The sequence below is a fragment of the Triticum aestivum genome, chromosome 4D (genome assembly GCF_018294505.1).
Source record: "Triticum aestivum cultivar Chinese Spring chromosome 4D, IWGSC CS RefSeq v2.1, whole genome shotgun sequence".
In the NCBI taxonomy this organism is placed as follows: domain Eukaryota; kingdom Viridiplantae; phylum Streptophyta; class Magnoliopsida; order Poales; family Poaceae; genus Triticum; species Triticum aestivum.
In genome coordinates, this window is record NC_057805.1 from 130,203,596 (window position 1) to 130,218,633 (window position 15,038).

Sequence of the window (15,038 nt, forward strand, 5' to 3'; positions counted from 1 at the left end):
GACACCTATGGGATCATAGGGAATCCCTACTACGGTTGGCGGGGCGCAGGGCTGCGCAAAGAGCGGGTTTAGCAGATCAACGCGGGGGGGGGGGGGGGGGATTTTATCCAGGTTCGGGCCGCAAGCGATGCGTAATACCATAGTCCTGCTTTGGTGTATATTTGGTGTTCTTGAGCTCTTGAACTAGCTGCAGTGCATACCTAGGCCAAAAAGTCAGAATCCTCCCTCAGTACGCCTCGAGCCTCCTTTTATATGTCAAAGGGGTTGCCACAGTGGCACACAGGAGGTGGAAAGTATGTACAGTGTACAAGTCTATTGCCTGGCATCGTAGGCCAAACACATTTTATGCACTGCCGATGTGCCCTCTTGCTTTATTAGGGACGGCAAAGAAGCTCGTCCCGTTCGTCGCCGCCTCGCCTCACCCCGACGTGCGTCCAAGCTGATGAGGCAGGCGGCTCCGGGCTTGGAGTCAGCTTCGACGACTGGCCGGATGACGACGAGGCGGAAGTAGTCCCACGCCGCCAGCCGGCGTCTGGCCACGGCGCGGGTTCCTCCACCGCGCCGACTGCTCGGGGCGGCGGGCAGAAGCGTCGTGCCGCGTCGGCCTTGTTCGGCAGTCGGCCGAAGAAGCCCAAGGGCGGGGCAGCGGCGACCAGGCGGGATGAGGCGGCCGAGAAGGCGGCCCGCTTCCGCAAGGCGGTGAAGCAGCCGCAGACGGTGTCGGCGTAAGTGTATACTCCTTCGTGTATTCTTTCTTCTTTTCTTTGGTAGTTCCTAAATCCTTGTCCTTTCTCAAAAAATCAGGGCTCCACTGTCGCTCGAGCGGGTTGCTGCCGCTTCCGTCGTTGGATCGCCGGGAGGATCCGGGAGCACCACTCGCCACGTGGACCCCGTGCAGAGCTTCAGGCGGCGACGGAGCGGAATGCGCGGGAGGCGCGGGAGGAGCGGGAGGTGGAGGAGTTGAGGGCGGCCGCCGCCAAGGCGGCGCAGGAGGAGGAGGCGGCGAAGGCGCGCGCCGATGCAGCGGCCAAGGCCCAAGCGGAGGCTGCGGCCGCGGCGATGGCGGAGGGGGCCTTGCTAGTCACTCCTCTGCGCGTCGCGGCGCCTGAGGCCCCAGAGCCCCGCCAGAAGAAGCCGGCGGTGACTAGCCGGGATTGGAGAGGGAGGACGATGTCGTCGTCCCGGAGAGGGAGGCAGCACCGGCCCCGCCGGCTGGGGCGACCCAAGGCGGCCGGCCTAACTTGCCGCCTGCGCAATCGGCTGGGGGCGAGCCAGCCGCGAGGACTGATCTGGTGGTCCAGACGCCGTCGCGCCAGGGCGCGGGGAAGGCTGCATCGGAGCCGCAGAAGGCCGCGGGCTCCAGCTCGTCGTCGCAGGACATGGAGGCGGCCATCGCCAGCTCGGGGTGGACGCCGGGTGGAGGGACGGCTGTGGTGAACGTGGCCGCGCAGGACGTCCGGAACCGGCTTCAAGCCCACGCTGCGGCGCTGAGGAAATATAATGACGAGTTCCTTGCGACGCGAGCGGCCATTCGGGTTAGTCTTCTTGTCTTTGCTTTTTTGATCTTGGTTTCTTCCGTGGGGGCGCGTCAGCGCACCCACTGGGTGTAGTCTCCGAGTTCCGAGTCGGCTGCTGAGCAGGCGGCTTGGAACTTCCTAGCGGGCCTTGTTTTGCTTTTCTTGTTCTCATTCGCTGCTCTGCCTGAATTGCAGGACTACCACAACCTCCGCACGGCTGCCTTCAACTCTCAGGCTCGGGAGCTGACCCAGAAGACTGCTGACCTATCTGAGAGCGGGGGTAAGTGCTTCGTCTTTTATCTCACGTGGGGGCGCGTCAGCGCACCCACTGGGTGTAGTCCCCGAGATTCGGGCCGACTGCTGAGCAGTCGGGTCAGATCTTCCTTGACGACTTCTTCCTTATTGTTTCTTTCTTTTCTGCCATCCCTGCAGCGGCCAACGCCAGTCTAAGGGAGCAGCTGGGCGGGACTCAGGCCGCCCTCCGCGCTAAGGAGGCCGAGTTTGCCGCCTTGGCACAGGAGCGTGACCGCCTGGCCAAGAGGTTGGCCGACCAGGAGGAGAGCCACAAGGCGGCCCTGAAGGCGGTGCGGGACAGCGAGGCCGCCCTCCAAGCCGAGTATGAGACAGAGGCGGCCAGCTGGGCCGAAGCGAAGCAGACGCTGATCAACGGCTATCGCCAGATCGAAGACTTGGTTGACGGTAGGCCGCCTTCCTCTTCGTCCTTGCTTGCCGCTTGCCGTTTTAGCTCATTTTCTGACTTGGTGTTTTTCTCTTCTTTCTCTTTCTTCCTTGCGCAGAGTACTTCCCTGGCTACTCTACCGCCGCCAACCAAGTCGTCGAGGCCCACTGCGAGGCACAAAGGCAGGCTGGCACCAAAATCACACCAAACGCTCGCCGGTCGCTGGAGGAGCAGCTCTTGGCGATCCAGGCCCGCCTCCAGCCGGCAAATCGCCTGCTTCGCCGGCTTCAGCGTGTTGGGGCGCAGGTGTTGGACACTCTCTGGCCTGGTGAAGTGATTCCTCGCACCCCCAGTCGGACTGCCGACTAGCTGGAGGTGGCGGTCGGCCGCTTCGAGGCCTGGAAGGCTTCGGCGGCTCGGTCCGGCGCCAGGCGGGCGCTGGAGATCGCCAAGGCCTGGTATCCCGAGCTGAGTCTGGACCAGCTGGCCACCTGGCGGCAGGAGGCCGACACGGAGCTAGAGCCGGCGCGGCCGGCTATCATCGAGCGGGCTTCGGCGATTGCCGACTACACCGACACCAGCGCCTTCGCTCCTGATGTGGACGACAACGGTGTTGCCCAGCCGGAGGAGTGGTTCGGGCTGAACCCGGCAGACGGCGAGGACTCGGCGGAGGAGATCGACTCCAGCGACGAGGGTGAGGAGGAGGAGGAGGAGGGTGAAGACGCCGGGCCAGATGGTGGAGCGGCCGGTCAGCCTCAGCTTGACCGTGCCTCCAGCAACAAGGCACGCGCGGGTGCGCCGCCTGCAGCCGGCGATGATCAAGCCGAGACCCGCCAGCCGGCCACTCCTCCAGCCGGTGGCCCCGTCTCCACCGACCAACCCGGCTCCCACACTGCGCCCTTAGTCTAGTCTGCTGCCGCTATTTTCCTGTTTTACCACTCTTGGAACAGTATTTTGTTAGGTTTGCACAATTCCACCCACTGGGGGTGTATTCGAACTATATTAATTACCGGCCTGTTGGGGGCCTTATGTGTAAATATAATTATGCATGCATTTGGCTTTCCCTTGTTCTTTGCTTTTCATCCTTCTGCTGTTTCCTTTGCCTCCCTCCCTTGGTTGCCGCCTCCCCAGTCGGACAGTTGCTCTGCAATCTGTGGCTGGAGGAGTGCTTGGCCAGTTGGGAGGGCAAGTACTCTAGCTTTGTTGGATTATAGCGAAGTGATTGGGAGGCCAGCCAGCCGGCTGTTTTGACAACCGGCAAGCGTGGTTGGAGGCCATCTTTTTGTTATACAAGTTCGTTAGTCCTTAGTCGTTTTTCATGTGGGCATCCTTTCTGCCTTTGGCTCTTGCTAGTCGGACAGTCGGTTCTTCAAGCTGCCACTTTCAACAAGAGAGGGCTCGGGTTCCGGCACACTACTTGTCTGACTTCAGGTAGAACTTTAATATAACTTAAGGCGGCCAGTCCCCGGGCCGACTAGTCGAACCCAGTGCCAGACATAAAATCAAATTTAATAATACATTCATGAATATGACACTCGTCATTCATAGATAAAGGAGGGCAGTCCCCAAGTGCTCCTCGGGGGAAGCCGTTGTTTCGTACTTAATATAAAAAGGTAGCATGATACATACTGCTTTCAACTGTAAAATCTTCTCAGGAGGTTCGCGTTCCATGGTCGCTCCGACTCCTTGCCGGAATCATCCCTCTTGCGTGCTCTTGGTTTTTGTGCGTCGATCAGGTAGTAGGAGTCGTTGCCTAGTGCCTTGCTGATGACGAAAGGGCCATCCCAAGGGGCCGAGAGCTTGTGCTGGCAGGCTGTTCGCTGGATCAGCCGAAGCACAAGGTCGCCCTCTTGGAAAGATCTTGGCTTGACCTTGCGGTTGTGGTAACGGCGCAAACCCTGCTGGTAGATGGCGGACCGGCTGAGTGCTAACAGCCGGCCTTCTTCCAGCAGGTCAACGCCGTCTTCTCGCGCTTCCTTGGCCTCCGCCTCCTTGTACATGGTGACCCGAGGCGAGTCGAACTCGATGTCGGTTGGGATGACAGCCTCGGCACCATATACAAGGAAGAATGGAGTGAAGCCGGTTGACTTGTTAGGGGTAGTACGCAGACTCTAGAGGACAGCCGGCAGCTCATCGAGCCAGCAGCCGGCCGATTGCTCCAGTGGTACGACCAGTCGGGGCTTGATGCCGGAGAGGATGAGTCCATTTGCTCGCTCGACCTGGCCGTTTGACTGTGGGTGGGCAACGGACGCTAAGTCCAGTCGGATACCCCGCGTCGCGCAGAAAAGTGCCAGTGCTCCTTTGGCAAAGTTTGTGCCATTGTCGGTGATGATGCTGTCCGGCACGCCGTACCAAGTAGTGATGTCGGCAATGAACGTCATGGCAGTCGGCCCGTTCAACTTCTTGATCGGCTTTGCTTCGATCCATTTGGTAAATTTGTCCACGGCGACAAGCTGATGTGTCAAGCCGCCGCGGCCTGTCTTGAATGGGCCCACCATGTCCAGCCCCCAGACGGCAAAGGGCCAGGTGAGGGGGATGGTCTTGAGTGCAGAAGCCGGCAGGTGTTGCTTGGAACAGAAGACTTGGCATCCTTTGCAGCTTTTGACTCACTTTGGCATCTTCCAAAGTAGTCGGCCAAAAGAAACCGTGGCGGAAAGCTTTGGCCACAAGTGATCTTGAGGCTGCGTGGTGGCCGCATTCGCCTTGATGGATATCCTTGAGGATTGCCACACCTTTCTCTGGCTCGACGCAGCGGGAAGACTCCAGTGAGGCTGCGCTTGACAAGTTCTCTGTTTATGATTGCATATGCTCCGGCTCGACGTTGCACTAGTCTTGCCGAGATCTCATCAGCCGGCAGCTCTCTATTGACTAGGAAGTTGAGGATGGGCTGGGCCCATGATGGAGCTGTGACTTCTTCTACTGTCAGTACGGCCACTGTGACTCGGGTGGGCGGATCGGGTGGTGGGGAGTTGGAGTCGGCCACCACTTCTTGTGTCGCTGCAGTCCCCGGGCCGACTGCTGCAGTCCCTGGCCCGGGTTCTGAAGTCCCCGAGCCGGGTGCGACTACGGCAGTCCCCGGGCCGGTTGTCGAAGTCCCCGAGCCGCCTGCTGGGTTCCTCCAGTCGGATCTGGCTGCATCGATGGCGGGCGGTACGAAGATAGAGTCCGACTCCGGAGACGGCTTGACGGACGGTTTGAGGAGGCACTGGAGAGAGACAGCGGTCGGTATAGCCTGTCGGGTGGAGCCGATCCGCGTCAGGGCATCTGCTTGGTCGTTGTCGGCCCGTGGCACGTGAAGGAACTCACACCCTTCGAAGTACTCACTGATCTGCTGGAGGAGGAATCGATAGGTCGCCATGTTTGCATCCTTGGCGTCCCAGTCGCCAGATGACTGCTGGACCACCAAGTCTGAGTCGCCATAACACAGGATCCGGCGTATGCCGAGCTCTTTGGCTAGCCGGAGCCCGTGTATGAGTGCCTCGTACTCGGCCACATTGTTGGAGGCGGCGAAGTGGATTTGCAGCGTGTATCTGAGTTTGTCGCCTTTGGGAGAGGTGAGGACGATGCCGGCTCCCAAGCCGGTGCGCATCTTGGACCCGTCGAAGTGCATCCGCCAATGGGTAGAGTCGGGAGCCGGCGGTAGGTACTGGGTCTCGGCCCAGTCGACGAGGAAGTCGGCCAATGCTTGGGACTTGATGGCGGTGCGGGGCTGGTAGAAGATTGTGTAAGGTGCCAGCGCAATGGCCCATTTAGCCACCCGGCCGGATGCATCCCGGCTGCCTATGATCTCAGCAAGCGGGGCGGTGCACACGACCGTGATGGGATGCTCTTGAAAGTAGGGCTTCAGCTTCTTGGCGGCGAAGTACACTCCATAGCACATCTTCTGGTAGTGCGGGTAGTTTTGCTTCGAGATGGATAGTACTTCGCTTAGATAATATACCGGCCTCTGGACTAGCTGGGCTCGGCCTTCTTCCGGGCGCTGGACCATGACAACTGTACTGACCACTCGGCTAGTCGCGGCAATGTAAAGGAGCATGGGCTCCTTCTCAGTCGGCGCCGCCAGGACAGGTGGAGTAGTCAGCATCTTCTTCAACTCATGGAAGGCTTGGTCTGCTTGGTCATTCCACTCGAAATGAGTGGATTTCTTCATGAGTCGGTACAGGGGGAGAGCCTTCTCTCCTAGCCGGCTGATAAAGCAGTTTAAGGAGGCCAGGCACCCAGTGAACTTCTGCACGTCCCGCAACTTGGTGGGAATCTCCATTCTCTCAATGGCCTTGATCTTCACAGGGTTGCACACAATGCCGCGTTCGGAGACCAGAAAACCTAGAAGTTGGCCGGCTGGTACTCCGAACACGCATTTCTCGGGGTTGAGCTTGATCTGGAATCGGCGCAAGTTGGCAAATGTTTCTTTGAGGTCCTCCTGCAGGGTGCCGTGCTTCTCTGTCTTCACCACAATATCGTCTACGTAGACGTGGGCATTTCTGCCGAGTTGCTTGAGGAGGCATTTCTGCATGCAACGCTGAAAAGTGGCACCGGCATTCCTTAAGCCGAATGCCATAGTCAGGTAATAGAAAGCTCTGAATGGTGTGATGAAGGCAGTCTTCAGGCGGTCTGCTGGGTCCAACTTAATCTGGTGGTATCCTAAGTAGGCATCCAAAAACCTCAACAGCTCGCATCCGGTCGTGGAGTCTATCACTTCATCAATCCGTGGCAAAGCAAACGGATCTTTGGGGCAAGCCTTGTTGAGGCTGGTGTAGTCTATACACATACGCCATTTGTTGTTCTTCTTCAACACCAAGACTGAGTTGGCAAGCCACTCTGGAAAAAATACTTCCATAATAAAGCCGGCGGCGAGGAGCCGGGCTATCTCTTCTCCTACGATTCTTCGCTTCTCTTCTGACAGTCTGCGGAGGGGCTGCTTGACCGGCTTCGCGCCGGCTTGGACGTGGAATTTGTGCTCGGCGAAATCCTTCGGAACACCCGGCATGTCCTTTGGGGACCATGCAAAGATATCTCGATTCTCACGGAGGAAGTCAACGAGCTCGCCTTCCTATTTACTGTCCAGGTTTGCACCAATGACTTCAAACCTTTTCGGGTTCTCCGGGTCCAGAGGTATCTTCTTCGTCTCCTTGGTCGGCTGGAAGGAGCCCTGCGCATCATAATCGTTGGGGTTGGGGGACAAGGTCTGCTGCTTGCCGGCCATGGCCACAACTCGCTCCAGCATCTTCTTCTCTTCTGCCACTATGAAGGACTCAGCCAGCCGACTGCTGGCTGCGGCGCACTCGATGGACTTCTTGTAGTCGCCGACTACAGTGATGATCCCCTTCGACCTCGGCATCTTCATCTTTAGGTAGGCGTAGTGGGGCACACCAATGAACTTGGCCAGAGCAGGTCGGCCAAGCAAGGCGTGGTAAGGGCTCTCCAGATCTACTACCTCGAACCAGATTGCTTCTCGGCGAAAGTGATCCTTGTCTCCGAAGAGAACATCCATCTTGATCTTGCCGATCGGGGAACAGGACAGGCCGGGTACGATGCCATGGAACACGGTCTGGCTTGGCATGAGCTGCTTTGCCTTGAGGTTCAGCTTCTCCATGGTATCGCGGTACAGTATGTTGATACTGCTTCTGCCATCAATCAGAACGCGGGAGAATCGGGCAGCTCGCCTCTCCGTTGCGAGGGTGGCATCCAATACTAATGCGTAGGAGCCAGGGGACGACATCACCTCTGGGTGGTCGGCCCGGCTCCAGTTGATAGGCTTCTCGGACCAATGCATGAACTCGGGGTTGCTGGAGGCGACTGCGTTGACCTCTTGGTGCTGTCGGCGCCGGCTGCGCTTGTCTTCAACCTGGCTCGTGAAGACGACGTAGGCGGCGTGCTCTTCAGGGAACTCATCCTGAATGGCTCCGACCGCAGGGAGGCGGAGGCGGCACTAGCCCCTCGCCCTTGGAGATCCGTGCGAGCCAGTGGCACTTTCGGGTCGTGTGGTTGGACGGCTTCGCGCCGCTGTGGAACTTGCATGGGGCATCGAGAGTCTGCTCGTAGGAGAAGGCCGGCTGCCAAGCCGGCCTACCGCCCTTCTTCTTGGGAGCGGACCGTTCTTCGGGCTGCTCATCTTCGACTGTGGCCACCTGCCGACTGGTGGAAGGCGGCATAGGGGCCTTGCGCTTGTGGTCATTCTGGTAGGGGCGCCGATTGGGGTCGCCAGCCGGCGTCTTGGGAGCCGGAGCGAGCACCTTCCCAGAGGCGTCCACTCGGAGCTCGGTCTTCATCGAGGATTCGGCCGTGGAGTACTTGTCCGCAATGATCAGCACCTCGTCGAGGGTAGCCGGCTCGTCGCAGAGGAGTCGGTGCTTGAGGAGGGTGCCCTCTCGGCACCCGGCGATGAAGTATTCGATGGCCTGAACCTCGTGCACCCCCTCGCAGGAGTTGCGGAGCTCGGCCCACCGTGTGAGGTAGTCGCGGGTCGACTCGTTGGGCCCTTGGACGCATAGGGAGAGCTGGCGGGCCTTGGGAGGCCGCTTGTACGTGCTGGTAAAGTTGCGGACGAAGACTTCCGTGAAGTCCGGCCAGCTATTGACGCTGTAGGGCTTGAGGCTGTTGAGCCAGGTGCGTGCCGTGCCTTGCAGCATGAGAGGGACGTACTTCACGACTACGCGCCTGTTGCCGTTCGCTATGCTGACAGCAGTAGAGTAGTCGATGAGCCAATATTCCAGCTTCACAGAGCCGTTGTACTTGGGCGTGTCTTTGGGGAGCGAGAACCCTTTGGGGAAGGGCTCGTCGCGGATGCGGGGGCCAAAGCATGGCGGGCCGACATCATCCTCTTCTTCTAGCGCCAGGGATCGAGCTAGGCGGTCGATCCGCTGGCGGGCGTCGTTCTCGCCGGCTCCTTCGCGGTGGCCTAGTCGGCCACCAAGAGTCGGATGCGTGACAGGTGGCGGGGTGGGAGATCTCTCCCCTCGAGGCGGGGGAGGAGGCGGATTTCCTTGGCGCTCCACTGCTCGAGGGCGGCCATCCGCGTCGCGCTCGATGGTGGTCTGAGTCCGGCTGCGGCTAGCAGCCGGCTCCTTGTCTTTCCTTGCGCGGGCGCCGCTCGCAGGCGGCGACCGGGATGTCGCGGCGTGCTCTCGGCGCGGGGGAGGACTCTCAGCGCGGGCGCCGGCTTCGTGCCGTTCTGCGGCCGTGTCGATCAGCTGCTGGATTCGCCTTGTCATGTAGGGGAGCTCATCAGCTCCCAGCCCATTTAGCTCTTCAGCGGCCGCCTGAGCGGCTCGCAGATTCTCGAGCGGGGTGGCGTAGATGGGGCGGTCTGCCCCAAGCATGCTGGCGATGGCCGCGTCGCGCTTCTTGACGAGGCCGGCTCGGCTCGGCCCGCCATGAGGCGGCGTGCCAAAGGCGGCGCGGTCGACTTCGTGCTGGTGACCCTCGGTCAGGCGTCTCATGGAGGCTATCTTCTGGCCTTCTGCGATGAGGGCGAGGCGGCGTGCCTCCAGGGTCTCGGCGTCGGCGTCGGCCGGGATGGGGACGGACAAGTCATGCATCGCCGCTCGCAGGGCGTCGTGGGCGTTCTCGCCCGAGTTGGCAACGTGGCTGATGACCAGCACCTCAGTGACAGTGCTGCTGCCGCTGTCAGCTCGAGGGAGAGGGTTGTCGAAGACTACCACGTCGGAGGGGTAGGCGTCGAGCGATGCCGTATCGGAGTCGATAAGCATCGGGTCGGTGGAGCCGACCGACTCCAAGTCTACAGCAAGCTCGCTGGAGACGTCAAGTTGGTCGAGGAGGCTGACGAGGCGACTCTCGGGGTAGTCCGTGCCTGCGTCGGACGCGGGCTCGTCGGAGATGCGAGCCTCGCCAAGAAGATCGGCGAGGCAGCTTGCTGCGCAGACGTCGTCAACGCCTTGCAGCGCGTCGGGGCAAGCGCCATCGGGTGCAGCGGGCTGGCTGCGCTCGCGGGGGAGGAAAAGGGTTCCCGTCCAGAACAGGTCTCTGGACGACGGTGCACCTGGCCCCATGGTGGGCGCCAAATGTCGGGTGGTAGGTGCGACATATGCCAACGGGTGGCTTATCATTGTGGGAGCCAGTAAGACGTCGCCGGTGCCTGGAAACGGGATGAGGCGAAGACATGCACGCCGGCGAATCTTACCCAGGTTCGGGGCTCTCCGTGGAGATAACACCCCTAGTCCTGCTCTGCCGGGTCTCCGCATGATCACTAGATCAAGACAAGTAGCTACAAGTGCTCCTTGAGCTGTCGGGTTAGAGGGAGAAGAAGGGCAAGGCTAGCTCTCCTTTTCTCTCTATGTGGTTTGTGTAATTCTATGAGACCAACCCTTGGCATGGGTGTCCCGGGGGGGTTTATATAGGCCTACCCCCCAGGGGTACAATGGTAATCCGGCTGGGTGTGGGTCCCAGCCATCAGTGTCTATGCTTGCCGGCTTCTCCGCCGGTCATTGGGGCCCGCCGACTGGTGGGTCCCGCCGGCTGCCGGCTTCTTGGCCGGCACGCCGGCCCCACCGCATGGGGGCTTTGTCGACGGCTGGTTACTGTTGCTTCGCCTCTGATGACGAGGGCTTTGTCGAGGTAAGCATGGCTACAGTGTCGCCGCCTTGGCGAGCTCTCACTGTAGCCTTACCTCGTCTTGTCTCCTTAATAGGGCGCATGCTTCGAGGGAGGGAGGTAGCCGGCTGTTGGGAGCCGGCCACATCCCTGGCCGACTAGAGGAGGCCGGGCCGTCTCCAGATGTCTCCCTGGCAAAGGGGCCCGCCGCCCGCGGGCCGTTCTGGCACCTGTCGTGGGTGACGTCGGGGCCAACATGGCTACAGTGCCGCACCGGACGGTGGATGGCTGGGCCGTACGGCGCCCTGTGGCCATGCCTGTTCCCGGATTCGGGGGTAGTGGGCTGCGCAGCGGCCACGCCCCATCCTATCACCATTATGTGGGTACAGTCTTAGTGGGTGTAGTCTTGGCCGGCTTTTGGGAGACGGCTTTCTTCATGGCCGGCTTTTGGGAGTCGGTCCTCTTGGGGCCGGCTTCCTGGAGTTGGCTATCTCGTATCTTTCTTGGGGGAAGTTTTCTGAGACTGGGTCGCCTTTGGGGAGTCGGCCCTGGGGATAGCCGGCCGGGGGGAAGGCGGCCCTATGCTTTGTATGCTTGAAGGCTTGAATGGCCTGATAATTTTTCGAAGAACCAGGGGGAGTCGGTTAGGCTACCCATGGCCATTTACTCCGACAGTTGTTGTCGCGGCCGTGGAGGAGGAGAGTGCACCATGGACGCAGCATCCCCAGTCCTCCCACCGCCGGCATGCACCGGCTCGACAGAACGCCGGTATGAGGGTCCCGCTGGGGGCGGCTCGTCTTTGCTGGCGAAGTTGATGAGGCTTCGAATGGTGGCCCTCCACTCGTCGAGCTTCATCGCTGCCGGAGGGAAGTCGAGGAGTAGTTGCACGCGTGCCAACGCTTCTGCTGGTGTGGGTGGTCGCGAAACCTGTGTGGACCGTGACGCGCTCCGACTTCTAACCATGTTAGAAGGAGCTCTATCACGGCCTCGCGGTCGCGCGCCGCTTCCGCCAGCGTCCAGGTGCGCACGTCGGCCCAATGCGTCCTGAGAGTGACGCAAAGGGCTCTTCACGCGGTGGCGCCCGGGGGCACCGGCGTTGCTCATCGCGCGCGGCCTGGGAAGGCCGCGGCGCGGGCACCAGTTGGGGCGCCATAGAGGTTGCCGCGCAGCCTGTGGCCAGCACGACCCCGGACCCAGCGGCGTGCGGCTCGTCGTCCTGGACCCGAACGACGCCGCTCGCCTGGCTACGATTGCTAGAGTGTCGTGGATGCTCGCAGGCCGCGCCTCCGGCACCATCCGTGGCCACCCCGTCGCCTGCCCGCACTGGTGCGGACGGGCCTTCTCCGGATGACCTGATCGCTGTGATCGCCTTCTTCTTGGGGGTCATCGCGATGATGAAGTCGATGCGCTAACTTCTAAACCAAATTTTTCACAGCTTGCACCCCCTACCTAGTGCGCCAAAGATGTCGGGGTACGACACCTATGGGATCATAGGGAATCCCTACTACGGTTGGCGGGGCACGGGGCTGTGCAAAGAGCGAGTTTAGAAGATCAACGTGGGGGGAATTTTATCCAGGTTCGGGCCGCAAGCAATGTGTAATACCCTAGTCCTGCTTTGGTGTATATTTGGTGTTCTTGAGCTCTTGAACTAGCTGCAGTGCATGCCTAGTCCAAAAAGTCCGAATCCTCCCTCAGTACGCCTCGGGCCTCCTTTTATATGTCAAAGGGGTTGCCACAGTGGCACACAGGAGGTGGAAAGTATGTAGAATGTACAAGTCTATCGCCTGGCACCGTAGGACAAACACATTTAATGCGCTGCCGACGTGCCCTGTTGCTTTATCGGGGACGGCAAAGAAGCTCATCCCGTTCGTCGCCGCCTCGCCTCGCCCCAACGCGCGTCCAAGCTAACGAGGCAAGCAGCGCCATGCTGGCTGGCTGGCTGGCTGCTGAGCTCATGCGGTGACAGGGTCTTCACGAAGATCTTCATGCCACCACGCACTTGCCTGGCTAGTTGGCCTAGAAGCTGCATGCCGCCACGCAGGCACTCGCCTAGTTGGTGGACTGGCCGCCACGACTGAACGGGCGCGGGGCAGCGAAACCTTGGTAGGTGTGTGCCTGGCTGCGGCCCTGCAGATGTCCCCGGCAAAGGTCTTGCCGGGGCCCCGGCAAGGGTCTTGCCTGGGTCTCGTCTCTGTCCCCAACAAGGATCTTGCCCGGGGTCTTCGTTCATCCCCGGCAAGGATCTTGCCGGGGGTCTTCGTCTTGTCCCTGACCAGGATCTTTGCCGGGGGTCTTTGTCTTTTGGTTCTTATCTAGATTTGCAGGCCCTTGGTCATCACAAAGATCTACATGCCACCACGCAGGTGCTCCCAAGCCTTGGTCCGGACGTTGTCGATGGTATCGGAATTCTCAGGCTCAAGGGTGGCGGCCTTGCTGGTGTTTGGGCAAGTCGCCCCGGCAAGGCTCTTGCCGGGGCCACGTAGGCCGCCCCGGCAAGGCTCTTCCCGGGGTAAGCCCACCTTGCCCCTTTGCTCCTCATACTTCTGGCTTGAGTGCTGCCTCGACAGCCTTGTTCTTTGCCTCCTCTGCCCTACCAAGCATGGCCGCAGGTGTGGCTACAACTGCCCATGCACAAGTAGAGGGGTACAGAAAGGCCCCTACTTTTGTACACCGACAAGGAGATTTCTCTGCAATACAGTGGTCAATAGGTTCGGGGGATATATGAAGATTTTTTTATCTTGGGAAACAGGCAAACGGAAGAAAAACAGATTACGGAAGGTAACCGAGGTGGGCACAACCCACCTAGGCGCGCCCGGGGGGCCTGGCACGCCCTGGTGTCTTGTGCCCACCAGGGTTCTATTCCTGCTAGTTTCTTATTTTCCTAATTTTTGTGATATTCCAAAACGGACATAAAATATTTTTGCAGATTTTTCGGACTCCGTTTACTTACCGTATCACGTACCTCCCCCTTTTCACAATTCTAGAGTGTTCTAGAAGGTTTCTTTTATGTGTTCTTCCGGTGTCATAGTTTGGATAATATTGCTTTCAAAATTAATGGCCGTACCTGAGATATAATGTTTTATTCTTTGCCCATTGACAACCTTCGGGTTAGTACCCTCGGCATTATTTATTTTGATAGCTCTAGACCGATAAACCTCCTCGATAACATAGGGTCCTTCCCATTTGGAGAGGGGTTTTCCTGCAAAGAATCGAAAACGAGAGTTGTACAAACGAACATATTCTCCAACTTTAAACTGACACTTTTGGAATCTCTTATCATGCCATATTTTAACTTTTTCTTTAAATAACTTGGCATTTTCATAAGCTTGGGTTCTCCATTCATCTAGTGAGCTAATATCAAATAACCTCTTTTCATCGGCAAGTTTGAAATCATAGTTGAGTTCTTTAATTGCCCAATAAGCTTTATGTTCTAACTCAAGAGGCAAATGACAAGCCTTTCCATAAACCATTTTATAAGAAGACATACCCATAGGATTTTTATACGCTGTTCTATAAGCCCAAAGTGCATCATCTAATTTCTTAGACCAATTCTTTCAGGACCTATTAACAGTTTTTTTGTAAAATTAACTTTATTTCTCTATTACTAAGTTCAACTTGACCACTAGATTGAGGATGATAGGGTGATGCAATTCTATGGTTAACATCACACTTAGCAACCATTTAACGAAAAGCACCATGAATAAAATGTGAACCACCATCAGTCATTAAATATATAGGGACTCCAAACCTTGGGGAAATTACTTCCTTAAACATATTAATAGAGGTGTTGTGGTCAACACTAGTTGTTGGAATAGCTTCTACCCACTTAGTGACATAATCAACAGCAACCAAAATATGAGTATACCCATTAGAAGAAGGAAAAGGTCCCATGATCAAATCCCCAAACATCAAATGGTTCAACAGCAAGTGAATAATTCATAGGCGTTTCTTGACGCTTACCAATATTTCCAATTCTTTGACATTCATCACAAGATAAAAACAAACTTACTCGCATCCTTGAAGAGAGTAGGCCAATAAAAACCAGATTGTAGTACGTTGTGAGTAGTTCTATCTCCCACAAGATGTCCTCCATAAGCTTCGGAGTGACATTTCCGTAGGATTTATCCTTGTTCATGCTCAGGTACACAACTCCTAATAATACCATCTACTCCTTCTTTATAAAGATGTGGGTCATCCTGAAAGTAATGTCTTAAATCATCAAAGAATTTTTTTCTTTTGTTGGTAAGTGAAACTAGGTGGTATGTAATTAGCATATAGTCAGCAAACCAAGG